At 34.3% G+C, this 17,477-nt stretch overlaps 1 protein-coding gene across 6 annotated transcripts in view; it reads right to left on the bottom strand.

Annotated features, from left to right (window-relative positions):
* grn (GATA binding protein grain) overlaps nucleotides 1-10,738 on the bottom strand; it is a 114,512-nt gene extending 103,774 nt beyond the window's left edge. For all 6 annotated transcript variants that reach the window (XM_073084408.1, XM_073084410.1, XM_073084411.1 and 3 more), the window contains exon 1: nucleotides 10,393-10,738. The gene's annotated coding sequence lies outside the window, so the exon portion shown is untranslated. The remainder of the gene's footprint in view (nucleotides 1-10,392) is intronic.
* Nucleotides 10,739-17,477: the final 6,739 nt, after the last annotated feature.

Below are 17,477 nucleotides of genomic sequence, written 5' to 3'. Positions count from 1 at the left end.
GGATCTCCAGAAATGAAGATAATTTGTGGACAATATTATACACGGCTCTATGAGGTATCTATCACGACCGGCGAAGCCGCTATCTAGCGATCGACTGAAAAAAGGATTTGCAGATAAAAAAAAGAAATCACATATTTATCGCAAATTGCGTCCATTTCGTGTGATTTCCGTAATACCGCGATAAGGCGTGATAGTGGGCCTATGAAGAACAAATAATTTAACTAATATAAGCCTTTCAAGGTTTAATCAAATATTATTAATATCCCGGATTATGAAATCTATACTTGATACCTCAAAAACGTTTTAGATAAATTATTCGGAAATGATCAAAATCATATAAAAACATATATAAATGTCAGGGCAATATAATATTATGTTTTTCATTTTTTGTATGATTAGCATTTTGATATTTATTTAGGAATAGTGGTTATAGAATGACCAAGAAAAAATCTTGTTTTAACATTTTCTAACTAACTACCTCTGAGACTAACTAACTTAAATCAGAACTCGTAGGCTCTACGTTTAAAATATCTATGCAATATCAGCAATATGGTATATCAAAACATATTCCATATTGCATTATGATATTGCATTACTTACTGTCAATTAAACTAAACCAAACATATTAAGTATAAACTGGAAAAGACTGCGCTCAAACTCAGATAGCCGGCGTTACTGTTATATGAAGTAACATAAAGATAAATACATATTGCCGTAAACATTAGTCTTAATGGTACACCGCTATATCAGCCTTTGGTAATTACCATAGTACTAAGAATCTTGGGTTACTAGCTCAGATAGAGTGGACACGTTCGGATATTTATGGCAAACGTTAATTGAGTGTCAGTCGTAACCGAACCTTATTTAGAAAAGTCAAGTTGGCCGCAGCAAGTTCTCTATAAAACTTATATCTTCTTGAAACGCCCTGTTTTAACTAAACTTCGTTTGTAACATAGGTGTTACGATTTTATTTTATAACGGTCAAATATAGAAACAAGAATCCAAATACATATTTGTTGACTAAGTTGGTCAATTACACTTTGGCTAACACAAAACCGAACCTAGGACAGGAGTCTCTAGTCAGCTTACCAGCATAAGAACACAATGCCATGTATACTACAAACTAATACCTAGATATTACAACTACGTTTTGAAGTTGTTTTTAGTGTCAATACGTAAGAAATAATCTTTTTGACAACACTTACGCACGAGATAAGACGCTTCTATCTCTTACGTTAGTTGAAATGATATGCTACAAATAGTAATGACAAGTTCAGTACTTTTCAAAATAAGTTCAGTACTTTTCCCATAGAACTGTGATGTCCTATAAATTCGTAGCAGATGAATGCCACGTTATTAATATTCAGTCTTAGGTACCAAAGTGCTAAATTCCATAATGTTTTGCCTATTTCAATTGTCAATTTCAAAGTATTGTAGTAAAATATCGATTAAAATAGATTATTACTACGGCGTAAGTGACACATGGATTCCTAATCCTCTTATTAAGATTTTGGTAAAGTTAAAATAAAACATTCCTAACACTTATAAAATTTTCAAATTGACCTTCAAAATAATTGTGTTGCAAGTATTGCAACTATTTGCTACGAACAAGAGCAAATACAAAAGACTCATTTAATATTAAAAAAGAAAGATTGTAAGCCATATAAAACGAACATGTGTGTACCTACATGTGAATGTGTGTGTAACTTTATTAGCTGGCGTGCAACAGGTTCCACAATTGATCCATGATACCGAGCGGAGTGATCGATGCGCACGCGCCTACGACCTACCTTCTTGCTATCTGGCTCCGAATCTCATGACCAATGTACGGTAGCACATTTCACGTTATAAATCATAGCTGATTGCCTATAACGCTATCTGCGATATCGGGATAACTATTGTGATACGCTATCCAGTTCAAGTTAGCACTAGGTTTTGCTCTCCAAGTTGTCTTAGTTAATTATCGTAACTTGTTTTATAAATAGTGCATCGAATCGAAATGTATGGTTTATGTTTGTATGGGTGACACCCGTATTTGTATAGAAAATATATGTATCCTTTCTATGTGGTATCGTAGCGAATAGTATGTTAATCTGTGGAGGTGTCAAAATCAAAAATATTTTTTTAACAATACTTTTCTATACTATTACTGGCTGTAACTATAACAAAGGGCTTTGGAGACGCCTAGTAAACATAATGTATGTGTTAAGATGTCAATAAGTACCTATTATATTTTATCTATCACTCATTCCCTCCTAGTTTTACTAAAATATTTGCTTGAAGACACCCGCGACTTGTATATGCAGTACTGTCGATTCCTATAGTAGGTATTATAAAAATGCTAGAATTCAGATTTTCACGATTAGCTCTATTTTGTAGTCAAAGACTACATTGATTTATGTGTTTAGTATGTACGGCGCCTGTCTATATTCATATTTAAATGAGTTTAGTTAGTACAGTCAGCTTCAGAAATAGTTGAGCAGATGAAGTTTTCAAAAATACCTATACACCCAAACGTTTATAAGTAGCTGAACAAACACTCCTAGCATCATAATTAGATGAACATCGTAAAGTGTCGAAAGTGCTAATTATCATCAACAACCCATAAGAAAGAAGGATTAGGCCATAGTCCACCGCGCTGGCCAAGTGCGTATTGGTAGACTTTATATACCTTTGAGATTTTTTTTATAAATTTCTCTAGTATACAGGTTTCCTCACGATGTTTTCCTTCACCGTTTAGCAAGTGATAATTAATATCTAATACGCAAATAACTTTGAAAAATCAGAGGGCCGTGCCTGGGATTTGAACCTAGGACCCGTCGATCGAGAGGCCGAGTTTCTTAACCACTAGTCTATCACTGCTTAATAAAATAGCTAACGTCATTATAACATGTCACTATTCAGCTACTTGTAAACATTTTTTGGAACCTTAAAATGTTCATCTACTTTTGGAGCTGGCTGTACAATCGGTTAGTTCACACACCAAGCTTGCATAACCAACTGATATGTAAAGGTTAATTTGATATTCAGGTTGACATAATGGTGGAACATTTGAAAAACCACAATCTTAAGATCAGCTATGGCGTCGTGCCTTGCATTGGAGACATTCAATGCATAGGGCCTTGAATTTTATCAATTGATAAATATTGATAAGGATTCCTAAAGTAATACTGGTCTTGTGTATTTAGGTACCACTTTAATATGTGCTTTAAATTATGGTGTTGTGGTTGTTATTTGAGGATTGTGAATTTACTTGTAACACTTAAATGTATGCTTCCAACTTTGCCATGGGTTAGTAAATTGTAGGTACATAATTATACAGAACCTCAACAAAGAATAGTGTCCTTAGTTACAGAATAATTAAATTATTGATTATAAATCTTAAATTGATGTTATTGCTCTCTATGTATTGTAACTCCTTCATTAGATATTTTAAATAAAGCTTCCTATCTTTTTAAGATAGTATCTTAAAAAAAGTCTTTACAACTGTTACACTAAAATGTTAAATAATGCTCTATCGTGATCAAATAAATTATTCTTTTAACGAAGTAAAATTTACTATTTTAAAAATAATTAAATTATTAGAACAAAGTAGGTGTAAAATAATAGTAATGTTATCTTTTATACAGGACATTTTTACACTATGAAAATTCACTAACTCCAAACCCAATCAATTTTGACATTATAAAAAAAAATCCTTATCCAAAACATTAAAACGTAAAAATAATCCATATAGAGTTAACATGCTCAACAAGGCATAATGCTTATAATACAAACATGTTACCTTACACTCTTTCGGGCCGCTTATTAAGATTAGGCCAGCTTCCAATTAAGATAATTGATTTCTCAAAGCCGCCAGCCGTTTAGGCAAGATCTAAAAAATGTGTCCGACAATCTCTTATAACGTATCAAGATGTGAGAAGTCTTCGGAGTAAAGATAAACAAACATTATTTATCTCAGCTGTAAATCTGAGATTACCTCCTAATAAATTTATCTCCCAATAGTGTTTCGTTTTGTACATACTTTTAATGGGTATTGTTTTAGTCTTACAAGTCATATATCACGGAAATGCTACTTCTGAGGTATACATTGAAACCTCTTAAGCACCTCTACAAGAAATGAACACTGCTTCTTTAAAGAAAACGGTTTATTAAATCAATCGCATTTCAAAAAAGATTTTATTTTATATAATATAGCCTATACATTTTCTACTTGCTTTATTAAGTTTATTCTGTAAAAGCTTATCGATATAAATTCTTGTCTTCTACCTAATAAGTCCTATAGAGTCGAATAGATCCTACCTGTCTATTCTAAGTTTTGAATATACTAAAAACAAAAAAAAACAACTTAACGATGAAGAAAAACATAAAAAGCAATCTTGTGCCTTTCTCTAAAATTGTAAAAAAAGTTTCTGAAATAAACTAAAGTCTGTCAGCCAGATTGTAGACTATGTCTAACTCTTCTAATGCTAAAAAGATATTCGTATGTCCATTATATCTGTCCTATCTATCTGTATATGTGAATATAAACTATCTTCGAGTAAACGGCCCGTGCAGATCACCTTAGAAGTCTAGACTAAGCTAGGCCAAAAAGAAGACTTAATGAAACCAACCATCTAAGCAGACAGCTATTTTAAAAATCCACACACAAACAGATTTCAATATTACTTATTAGGTATATATTACCGGTTTACGTACATTGTAACTTGTGTGTAGTGGCATTGCCACGGCTGGGCGCACACAACCCGCTTGCTCAAGAATTCAGTTTTTGTTTTATAAGCTTCAGAATATACTAAGTTCACTCATTCCAACACAAATTGTGTTAGGCAGGCGTAAAGAATACGGCGTATGTGTTATATGTGATATTTGGGTACCTACTGTAGTAGTATGGGTGGTATAGGTTAATGTGTGAATTATATAAATATCTTTTTTTTAATAATATAGGAGTAGCAGACGAGCATACAGTCCACCTGATGGTAAGTGGCTACTGCCGCCCATGGACATCTGTAATCAACCCCAGATAGGATTAGATATTCCTACCTGAGGTCGGCCACAGATGTGCCGCTACCCCTGAGGACTAAGCATATCGCCTCGGAAAAGTATGTCTCCCTTACCACACCCTTCAAAAAGGAACACAGCAGCGCCTAACACAGCGGTTATTAGGCAAAAGTAAGTGTGGCGGTGGTGCTGCCGGAGTCGAACCACAAGGGTTCTATCTTGGTAATTTGTTGTATATTATAATTCGGAAATTGTTTGTACCTATGTTGAACATGTAGCTAAAACTTTAATTTCTGTGAAACACTGTAGAAGCTAAGCTCATATAGTAGCTCAACCTTTCTGTCAATGTTTATTATTAATAATCACTTCAATTGTTATAAAGATTAAATCACAAATAGTGACAAAAATATCCGAATATATTATATGATTCCACATTTAAGTATACTATAAACAGTAATTAGGTTCTATTCCAAGCATTTAAGAGAGAACTTATAAAAGGCATATACTTTTAAGTCACAGACAAATATTTCAATTTTATTATATAATGTAATAGGTAGGGATTCTTATATAATATGTTAACACGAGCATACCACGGGACAAAACTAGTTATTCATAATTATTCGGAAGCTTCATCCTTTCGTGGCCGCTATAAACAATTAATAAAAAAGAGGCGACACCGCGGGCGGTCACTTGTTTAAGAACATATCACAGTGGGCTTAATCGCCTCAGCCGTGACGTAAGCTTAGAAAAAAAGATAAATCTCGTTTAAAACAAAGAAGATTATAGTAAAGCCTCCTAAAACTACACTCGGTAAGGAACAAACAAAAAGGCTTGTAAACTGTATTGCCTATCAAATAGGCCTGAATATGTATAGATCCCGTACATTGATCTAATAGATTGTTAGGGGCCCCAGTATCTAACAAAAGATCTCAAGCCAATCTTGTCCCACAGATAGGCAGAAATCGCCTCTCAAAGTAAAGTGAAAGACTTAACCAATTACCCACTAATATCTGTATGAGTCCCGTATCCTAAACTGACGATCAGTTAGGGGCCCCAGTCTCTAACAAAACATTCTCAATCGATATTATTCCTTAGCTGTACACGGATTTCCTTTTAGAATAGCTATAAGGGCATCAAGCTACTCTTATAATTGTTATACGTCATAATGTACAAATAAATTGTTAAAAATAATATCCCCACATATTTTCCATACTTAAAAACACAAATGCCAGTATAATATCGTAAAAGGGCCTACAATAGTACTTGTCACAGTTATTTAAGACTATATTTATCTTAGGCTATATTTATAAAGCCAATGACATATAATTTAATTTATTTATTTGTTTTACTATTTATTTGTAAAGGGCCCCAAACTCAAGACGGTTTTGGGGCCCCGTCTTAAAACGACCCGATCGTAAACACATCAAATCTAAAAGGTAATCTTTGACGGGAGTAACAAACCCGAGTTATTTTAGTTTATTTCCAAAAGGCGCACCCGATAGGGATTGATCGATGCCTTTTAAAATGAACATAAGATTGAATAATTTATTAAGACTTGATTTATTTTTTTATTGAGGAACGTTTAATCCGATGCTGATTGGCGCTTATCTAAGCGTTTAAATATTCATTAGGAGATAATAACAATTTGTACTACATAAATAATAGTAAACTTGGTAGTTCGGACTTCATTGATTTAAAACGGTTTTTACCGATCCGTTCTTTAGTTAAGATCAAGTCACGTGGGTGTTGAGTTTACTGTTAACATTTATGAGGCCTTGACATTTTGTTTAGACAATGCAATAGTAATGCATTTTAATATACATTATGCTGAATTCAATTTAATGAGTTTATGTAAAGTGTTAGAAAGTGTGACACCGGTTCCGTAGTTCTGTAGGCATATTCAAATGTATAGAAATTAATTAAAATTACGTGAAGCCTTTCTGAGGTTATTTATTTAACAGCAAATAACTAGTCATATTGATATTTTTAATGTATTTTTATCATTCATACTATTTCCATTGTTAATAATCATAAGTTAAAGTTTAACAATAACTCTATTTTAACCGCAAATAATAATCAAAATTATTCAAAGTAAATAGAAATACTACTATTATTAAAACGACAGCTTTCTTTTTTTTTAGCAAGACTTTAAAAAAGACTATTTTGAATGTTTCTTTCAAAATCCGTAAGAGCTTTGATTAAGTTATCATCTTGCTTATATATTGATTTTGAATTTTGGTCTCTACATTCGACTAAAAGGTAGTAGATAACATTTGTATTCCTGAGAAAGTCCTATTAACTTAAATTTGAAGAAACGTAACTACTTAAAATATATCTATTCACATTTGAGTAGTGTATTGTTTTATTCCTAAAGTATCTACTTATTTTTATTCTAAAAAATCCCATGTTCGGTAAAAGCCCTAGTAATGACAGTTGATAAAATAAAAGCCTTTATAAAAAGCAATAGCTATTTTAATACTTTAATAAAAAAAAATATATTTGTTCCTCTCACACCCATAGAAGCCCGTCTAATGCATAGTACATTATATTCCAATAGAATTTCTGCTTAAGGATGAGGCTTATATCCGCTGTGAACATTTCTTTATATACCTACCTATATTTACGAGAATGCTGCTTTATAAAATGAAAACCGTGTCTGCAATAAAAATGGGTCCAAGTGAATCTTGCGCGTTGATAGAATAATAAATAATATACCTACGATTCTGTATCACGAGACTAAGTATGGAATTTCAAGTATAGTTTATTCTATATAACCGATTATGTGCGTATCATACGAGATTCTAGTATTGTTCAGTGTAAATACATAAGGCCTATAATAATGACCAAGTATGTACCTAATCTATGTCGCCTAATCTATCCTCCTATTATAATCATCATCAACCCATTTTGCTGGAAAACGGTTTTAAGACGACTTTTAAGGAAACTTTTTTTCAAGATGTTTTCGTTCATCAAAAACACCAATTAAAGTTAACTTTCTTAACCTTTCTATATAAAATATTTAAATTATTTTTATTGAAAATATTTTATATCTTAACATTACATTTTAGTAGCTTATAGTTTGTAGGTACTGTTAGAACATGTTTATCCCAAGAGACCATCAGAGAATTCTTAAAATATCTGATTCATGAACACAATTTTGACCACGTTATATAAATAATTACTGAAATGTAACCTTTCTTTAAATTAATTTAAATTTTTTACATAATTAACTTAAACAGCATAATTGACAGGACAGGTCAAAATTTAATTAACGACTTATTATTTTTTCTCTTTAACGAGCTGTCAGTCAAAAATTTGGCTCCTGGAAAGTTCCTTGATGCTGGAACGTTAATCCATTGTTTAATTATTAAAACGACAGGATACAGACAACACATGTACCTCCGGCGGAAACGCTCACACATAACGCACACATAGACAGCTTATCGAAGGCTAATCGATAACCAGCGCTTGCGCATCTCATGCCGCATTCAAATTTCGAACGACTGTCATGGCGGCCAATCGTAACCGAAAAAGCATAGCGACGTAGGACGAGCGACACTGACATTGATTTGTTGGGACTTCTGTATTTATTTGCGTCCACAATAAACTCTGAATACATAAGATGCCAGCGAAATGTTACATATGGTAGAACTTCCCAGAAGTGCCCGCATAATCGCCAACAACATTCAAATAAAATAAAACCAAGAAATTCAACGACTTCACGATACCTAAAGTAAATGCTACCCAATATTTATTGGACGATTAACATTTGTTTGATAAAATATCACCAAAACAACTTAGCAAAGTTATATAAACATACAAAGAAATTTGAAGAATTTGGTCAAATACATTCATGTATGTCTGATTAGATATAAACGATAAAATAGACCAGATAAAATAGATAAAATAACTTCCCACTCGACCGAATTTCTAGGTAAACTTTAATTTTTGTATTGCTTGGAAAATAAATTGTATTATCTTGGTAGAGCCAAATTTAACATTCAATTTTAACTTGAAAAATACTTATAATATGAAGTTTGGTATTTTCGGATCAATAAACTGATTACCAAGAAGCAAAGCCTGATACCCTTTCATGAATAAAATATAAGTACATTAAATAATGTAAATAAAATCATAAGCGGCACATATTATTGGTATGGACAGACAATTTACAGAGTTATTGGGTTTATGCGACTTAGAAACTTAACCTTAACCTATCTGTTAGGTATTTATAGGTTTATTCACTACAACCCTCTCAGTCGGAGGGAAGATTCAGCCCAAAAAGTAGGACTACAGAGGATTGATGAACTCTCTATTGGGGAAAATAAAAATTGTGAGAATATTACAAAAATAGAGATAGGTACCTACGCAATTTGTTTTTAAAAAATATAACGCTTATATACAAATATTTTACAAGTACTATAATAGGTGACCAATTAAAATTATGTTTAACTCATATTATTTTTATAATATTTTGATAATTATCAAAATATATATATATATTTTGTTATCCTCCTATGATGACGCACGTTTATGTCTTTTGTATAGACAGATTTTATCACACGTTATAGTATTATTAATAATTAATAGGTATTTATGCCAATTATAAACTCAAATTAGAATAATTCTGTTGTAATTTTAATTTATAATTAGTATTTGATATATTTTGTTGAAATAAAACGAACTAAATTAATTTATTTAAAATGAAATGATAAAAATAATATTGTGCTTGTAATTAATTATGGAAAACAATGTTTTTTCAGATATAATTATTATATTTGCCTTTGCCATTAATTTATAAAAAATCGAATTAAAGATAGACCTAATTTACAAGCAAATGTAGTGTTCGGAACTCGCAATATAATTCGCTAGAATTTCGTCTGGCATATTTATTACACTATTTATTGCTATTTTTATATAAATATCCATTTGAAATTTAAAGAACTTATAGAAAAATCAAATGAGACAATGCACGCACGTTAGAACACAAAAATTACCGTCGGGCGACAACTTATGGTTCTTTTATGAAATAAATATGATAGAAGAGTAATTGATTTTAGTTACTGATAATAATTTCTTTCAAAATAATGGTAAAATTTACTTTTAATACCAATTCCAATCAGCTACTTTGTAGTTAAGTGTATAAATTGATTTGCAGTGATACACAACAATGTTGTGAAAAACCAGCTTGGTAGAGATAATGAAATTAATACTACACTATGATATTTTGTACCTGTATTATCAATAACACTCAATATTACATATATTATGTGTGATATAAAACGTTCACTGAAAATCTAGGTCGGAAAAAATGATTATGGACTGATAAGAAAATGTAGAGTTCGTACTGTTGCAATGAAACTTGTGTAACAAATAATTAAAATCATGAAATACCTCGATTGTCCTTATCTGATGTGTATCACTAAAATGTCGATCACTATCACTAGTTATCACTGTAAACGCTAGGTACGTACAAAAACACACTGAAATCATATGCTCCATCCCGTTCGCAGGTTCATTTTCGATGGTTAAAGGCGTAAAATTCTTATATATCACAGCTCACAAGTAGTACTATAAATCGATGGAGTTTTAATACGGATTAGATCGGGATAACGTTGTTTTGAATGAAAATATAGTTCATATTAGTGCGCAAGCGCGGCGCGGCGATATACGGCCGAGCGGGACATGCAGCGACGCCGATGGGACGCAACCCGACACTAAACTAGTCGTGTGACTTTTTGTTGTGAACGCGCGAGATCGGCCGCCCTCGGGCGAGCTCGGAGCCGACGACCGATATTCGGAAATAACTAACCTGCGATTGGTGGAAACCGATGACGGGCGGCCGGTAGAGGCGGGCCCGCCGAGTGCAATGGGAGTGTTCTCTTTTTAAATTTTCTTTTTCTCTTTTTGGGCGGGTAGTGCGGTGGTGTGCGTCGGGCGTCAGTCGACGGTCGTACGCCGTGCGTGATGGATGGCGGGAGCCGAGCACAATGGAAATATTTTTGTATTTTGTTATGGATGCTCAACTAGGCCGCTACTCCATAGTTATTAAGATTAATTGTACATAATTTCTTACCATCTCGAACGCAGACAAAGAGAGGATGATGATCAGTATGCCTTTGAATACAATGAAGTCTGTGACAGTGCAACTGCAAATACAATATAATAATAAATTACATAGTGAATTGTTGTTGCATATTTTCGATTCCAATCATATTATAGATCTGATACCTACAAGGAACGATATATTTCCTTCATTTATTATTAAGTTTCATAGCTCTACAATAATGTAGAGAGGCCATACGGCTATTTAATACGCTAGTAAATGCCTTCTATTGGCTGTGTAATCATTAAACACGTTATAGGTGCCTGTATTGCCGTAATATGAATACAATCACGTTTAATATTTAAGACATGATTGTTCGCGGACATTTATTATTACAAGTTTTACAAAAAAATTATAAATATGTTTTAATGTCACAATAAAAATATATTATAGTAATACTACGCGGTTAGGTAAATGTTATCCATTATTAATAATAGAGATTTATATGAATATAAATAGAGACCTATACCTACTAAAATATTATTTGTCTCTCTTGCCCCTTTGAATACCTTCATATAGGTATTTCGAGCGCTTAGTTTTGTAAGTTCAACTAATACTTCAAATACAGTTAGGTACCTAGGTAATATCAGAAGTACGTGTAGTAAAAATAAAACACACAGATTTCCATTAAGCGAGCAATTTTGTGTATTAATAAATATTAATTAGGTATTATAATGTAGATAATTAGGTACCTAATTATTACATGGTTTATATTAGCATCACTTGTATATTTGTCAGTGAGTAACTCCGTTTTTCAGTAGAAAGAGTTCAACATACCTCCTTATCTTACCCTGCATGTATGAAAGAATGAAATAGAATACCGAAAGTTTTTAGTTGATTTTATCATAAAAGCGTGTTTTTTAGTTTTTTGAACTATATTTATTTTTAATGTAAGTTAAATATCCCACTAAACGCAAACTAATATAAAATCAGCTTTTTAAAAGGTTGTCGTTTTCTTATTTCAGCAATATTCTAAGAGACTATTAAGCTTTCTTCAGGGCGGTGTTTAAGATCCGCCGCACATAAATCTGTGCTGAAACAGTTTCGCATTAGGCTCTTCTCGACTCCACAAAAAAATTACCTACATTTAATTTTATATAATTTAATATAATGCAGTTAGATATTTGTAGAGACAAATTATATTTTAGTTAGACAAATTAGATCTTATTACGAGTATTAAGAACATTATATAATAATTATTAGCTAGTCACTATAAAGCTTTGGAGCTTTGGAGCTTTATGAGACAAATAATATTTTAGTGGGTGGATACTTCGGTATTATTATTAAGAATATATTACATAATAATTATTGGGTAGGTTTACCTACTCATTTGCTACTTGAGTTAAATAAATATATATGCTTTTCTTCCTAAATACGTTATAGAACTTGCACAGCTAAGCATAGGTACTAGGCAAACTTGACCAATACATTTCCAATTATTTCTTGATGATGTTAAAGTAAGTTTTTGTTATAAGTAAGTAATTAGTCTCAAGTTAAGTAAGTTTGTTGGAAGGTAAGCTCATAATATGGTATTTGCACTTAGCACTTATTACAAATTGAAGTAGTAAACTTATGCCGTGGGAGCGGCACGGGGTTATGTGGGATTCTTACCGCACTAAAACCCCCCCGGTGGCCGTCCTCGGCGCTGCGTAGAGGACTCCGGGATCTCCAACGGAACGCAACCAACCAACCAACCGACCAACTAACTCCTTTTTTTTTTTTTTTTCTTTACGAGGGGGAAACCTTCAAAAGGTACCCAGTGTCGTGGGAGCGACGTAGGGTTATGTGGGATTTTTACCGCACTAAAACCCTCCCGGTGGCCGTCCTCGGCGCTGCGTAGAGGGCTCCGGGATCTCCAAAGGAACGCAACCGGAGCCCTCTTAGCGCATTGCCCCGTCGGGCTCCGCCCAGGTGAGCTTGACGCTCGCCACACCGTCTGGTGCGTACGACGGTATGCGACCACACATACCGCCGTCCTTCCCGGGCCGCTGGCTGGGCGGTTCGAGCTCCCACTCTTGCCACCCGCAACCCCGGAAGCCCCCTTTTAGTCGCCTCTTACGACAGGCAGGGGATACCGTAGCCCTATTCTGGTCCCGAAACTACAGGGACAAACCAACTAACTCCTAGAACAAAGTTAACCTGAAGCCGATCATAGATGGGTTACCACTTCTGCGGACTAAAATAGACGGCTCATATGTAAATCGGAATCTACAAAATGTAAGACCCACTTACACTGAAAATAAAACCTGCCTGCCAATAAATAGGCATAAATAAAACTATATAGCACCTTCGGTTTTTACGTAGCTCAACGCACAATTGCCTATTAGGTTTGCCTATTACCTAGTACATCCTATTTAAGGGAGCAAACATTTATGTTTTAGTCTTGGTTCTCTATCAATAGAGATGAATGTCTATTATTTTAGGTGATTATTTGCATTACAAACATACTTAATTTACAATTGTGTTAAAAATAAATAAAGTCTTCACACTCTTAGTTCCTATGCTAGGTGTCTCTATATTATTGGCGCCAGATACCCACTCAAAGGGACTTAACAAAAAGGGACATTACAATACAATTTGAAAATGAATCGTACATACTAATTTAAATGTCTGATAGCTTAAATACAGCCTTATTTATATATCATCACTGATTGTATAAATCTCCTTACACCATTTTCTCAAATCTCCTTACATCATTTTAAGGAGCATTCTAAGAGACTCTAGCTAGAGTTCCTTGGCGCGGCATTCGCGCCCGCCGCACATAAATCTGTTAAGAAGCTATCGCGCGTTTCGGCTTTCCTCAATGGCTCTACATATAACATCTCTCCATTATGTATAGACAATTTTAGTAGGCTTTGAATTGATGTTGTATTTTATTAAAATAGTTATATTATTATAGAGAACTCAAATATTAAGTTATCGTTTATTGTGTGCTTAATCGATAATGATAGGGAATAGCGCATAGCTCCGTCGCTTGTGTCAATTTCAATTCTAGCTACAAAGTTAAGCAACGTCAGGTGTGGTCAATAGTTGGATGGGTGACCGTTAGTGGCATATTTTATGCGCGTATCCGTGCTTCGGAGAGCATCTTAAGCTATCGGTCCCAGTTTTCATCATAAGATACCCGTCGCTATACCTCGTCGGAGACTTATGAGCGGATTGGTAACATTTAGTAAGCGGCAGAATAAGTATGGTTTGAACTGGGAGGTACCACCGGCAAATCTATTTGTAGCATGAAGCAGTTCTGTACCCAAATTCCAATCAGCGCCCCTAGCGGATTGTGTTCGAACTAGAAAATCGTATGGGCCAATACGTAAACAAATACCAAAACAGTCATATTTGTCGAAACGTAAAAACTCCTGGTAAGGGTACTGAGTGCGTTTCGTTAGTAGGGCGTGGATGCCGGCTGACTTATATAAGAGGCGACCATCTATCTTAATACCGAGGTGTAGCAAGGCATTTGTGATCAACTTCGAGTAGTACCACTGGAGAGAATGGAGCTAGTTACAAGTATCCAGAGACGGAAGAGACCAGTTATAGTCTGCGCAAACTGCTAGTCCACTCTGAAGTTGTTGCGAGCAGATGTATTCATACAATTTGCTATAGCGACGCGATTCATTTCTATATTCAGAGCGGACTAGCAGTTTTACGCGGACTATACCCCAATTGAACTGCATGCTTCTCTGCTTCTTCAATCTTATAAATAAATAATAAATAGAAAGTGCGTCACTACTTTCCGCTCAGTGCCCCACTATAGGATGTGGGGAAACTCAGCCCAGCAGTGGAATATAAAGAGTCGCAGTTAGTCTACACTCATACCTGGTATCCCCAATGTTCCAGACTTGTATGTTGAACGCTTATAAACATGTCGCTGAATACCTATCATGTATATTTTATTTTCAAGGTTGTGGTAATTGCAAGGTGAAATTTTACGAAACGCAGTTACTCCTCTGAAGAATCAATAGATGTGCCATAACTCCTAAAACATTAAGTAGGATTTCCCTATACTCGCACCTATGTAGGGTTAGATCATGTGCAGTGATTTGTTTTACACATGTGTCTCTTATATGAAAAGTCTAATACTTTCTCCGTAGAAGGATTTTTATCCTATCTATTTACATCTAAGTCTATTTTTTTAATTAATACGACACAAGAAAAAGTTTACATATTAGACATATAGTCAGCCATTGGATCTCTGCAAAATTGTAAAGACACCAAGATACTCGTGCATTATGCTTAAATTATGAGATAAAAGTTTGGAAAAGCGAGTAAATAAATAGGCATTACGTTCCCCACGACACCCACACGTTTTCTAAGCGGGCAGCCTGAATAACATTTAACCCCTTTGAAATGTAAAAGCATTACGGAATGAAAAAACAGCACTTATGTACCCCGCGACGGAGATAAACCATCTCTCGTACAAAGCTCACAAAGATACAATGCCTCTGAAAGGGTTCAAGAACGCACTTTTAAATTAACAACCGACAGAATTAAAACGACATAACACACTTCCTATCAACAAGCAACTATCACCCTTAACTCGTCGTTATTACGAGTAAAATAAATTCAATATCGCCTGCTTATGAAAAGCGACATAAAATATTACATGCCACCCGCTCCCGTTAAAATAGGGCCGTTTACATTTTTCCTTTTCATGTCATTGTCTACAGTCGGCAGTGCTTGCAACCGTCACGTTCCAATTTTGAAAAGTGTCGGAACAAAATGGTAGCCGCTTTGTCCTTTGCCCCTGACTGCCTCGAGTTCGGTAATTTAGCAGATGCTACTTTGATCTGCCGACTGCAGGAAATGTTCATTCAAATAGGTATCGTATGACCTTATGACCGGTTATACTCCAATTGGATTTCCAGTTATACTGGATTGAGTTGTCAACGAAATTATTCTAGACAGTAAATTGTACAGACTATTGATGATCATATCAATACGAGATACGTTCCATTTATTGGACTGGATCGCTAACAGGATCCATTACTGGATTACAAGCAATATATAGGTACCATCTGGTTTTAAAATAATGTATGAATAATTGCAGTTACAATCCAGGGCTGGATTTAATCTGGAATGGAATGCTACTGGATTAATGAACCGACCATACTATCCAACCAAAACAGGAAAATGCGGCTCCATAACCCTCTGAACATGATTCGTAATTATTCATACAGCATACCAACGTCAAAAATATCATTCGGCTACAAGAGAAGTCATAGATACAACCTTCCATCAGCGGTGTCTGGTTACCAAATTGGAACATCACTGCGCCGTGTTTACAACTCAACAAAAAAACGTATATAACAAAGGAGCCGAATTTAAATTCAAATCGAACTTTGACACATGTCTGCCACCATAAACAATGGAAATTCAAATCATCATCGTTCGACAGCCGCCGCCTAATGCGATTGTGGTGTGCTCGGCTCTTCATCTATAAATAGGAGCCTTTTCTTTCGATTTTTCTTCACAAAATCTGAGTCGAGATCGCCCGATAAGCTATCTCGTGTGAGATGGTCTCAATATCCACAGATGGCCTTGCTCTCGAGTAATCTCTGAGCGACGTGGATATTTTTGACATTTTTTGCTGTAGATTCTTTGAATCCTCCCTTTGTGCTCTAATAAGGACATTATTTTGACGTGGATCGCGCCGTCGTAATAATGTAAACACAGATTAAGTACAGATAAGTAAGACAATCGAAGTGACATGAATGTTCGTCTTTGTTGCTAAAAGCAATAGTCGGGCTATTTTTTTGAAGCAGATGTTTTGGTGTTTCAGCGAAAGTATGCCCAATTTATAATTCCGAAGTATTTTTAAATGTAGCTAATGAGCAAACACTACTATTTGATACAAGAAGTTCCTTAAGCAATGTAGACAGGAAAATCAAATGCGATTAGTTCATGGGAAAGTACGAGTAGGTATACTTATGAGATATAAGATACATTATTTAAAATCATCAAATCATATATTTATATCTATACAAGACTCTTACCTATGTAGGCAGATCTAAAATAGAAAATAGGTGGTTTGGTAAAGGAACTATATTTAAAAAATATTGTGAGCTGAAAATTAAGTAATTAAAATTAAATGAGTAATATGAATGGTAGGTAAATTTTGTTCAGCAGTTAACAATTTGAGATTGTTAAAATATTTGTCAAATAAATATTAGGATAGGAAACTATGATCACTTAAGTAGGTAACATAAGAACATACCAGCTCAATTTTTACTTTTAAAATTAGGAACTCTAACTAGAAGGGATTTTAATAGAGCATTAAACTTAGGTAAGAATTAAGCCGTGAAGTGGCTATATCGGGTAAATACTTTACGCTAGGATCACGCCACCAAAACGGCTAGATTAGCGACACGAT

Source organism: Epargyreus clarus, unplaced genomic scaffold, assembly GCF_041222505.1.
Source record: "Epargyreus clarus isolate Ecla_fem2 unplaced genomic scaffold, WU_Ecla_fem_2.2 ptg000021l, whole genome shotgun sequence".
NCBI lineage: Eukaryota > Metazoa > Arthropoda > Insecta > Lepidoptera > Hesperiidae > Epargyreus > Epargyreus clarus.
Note: the sequence above shows the minus strand (reverse complement) of the source record. Positions and strands in the feature narration are given on the sequence as shown.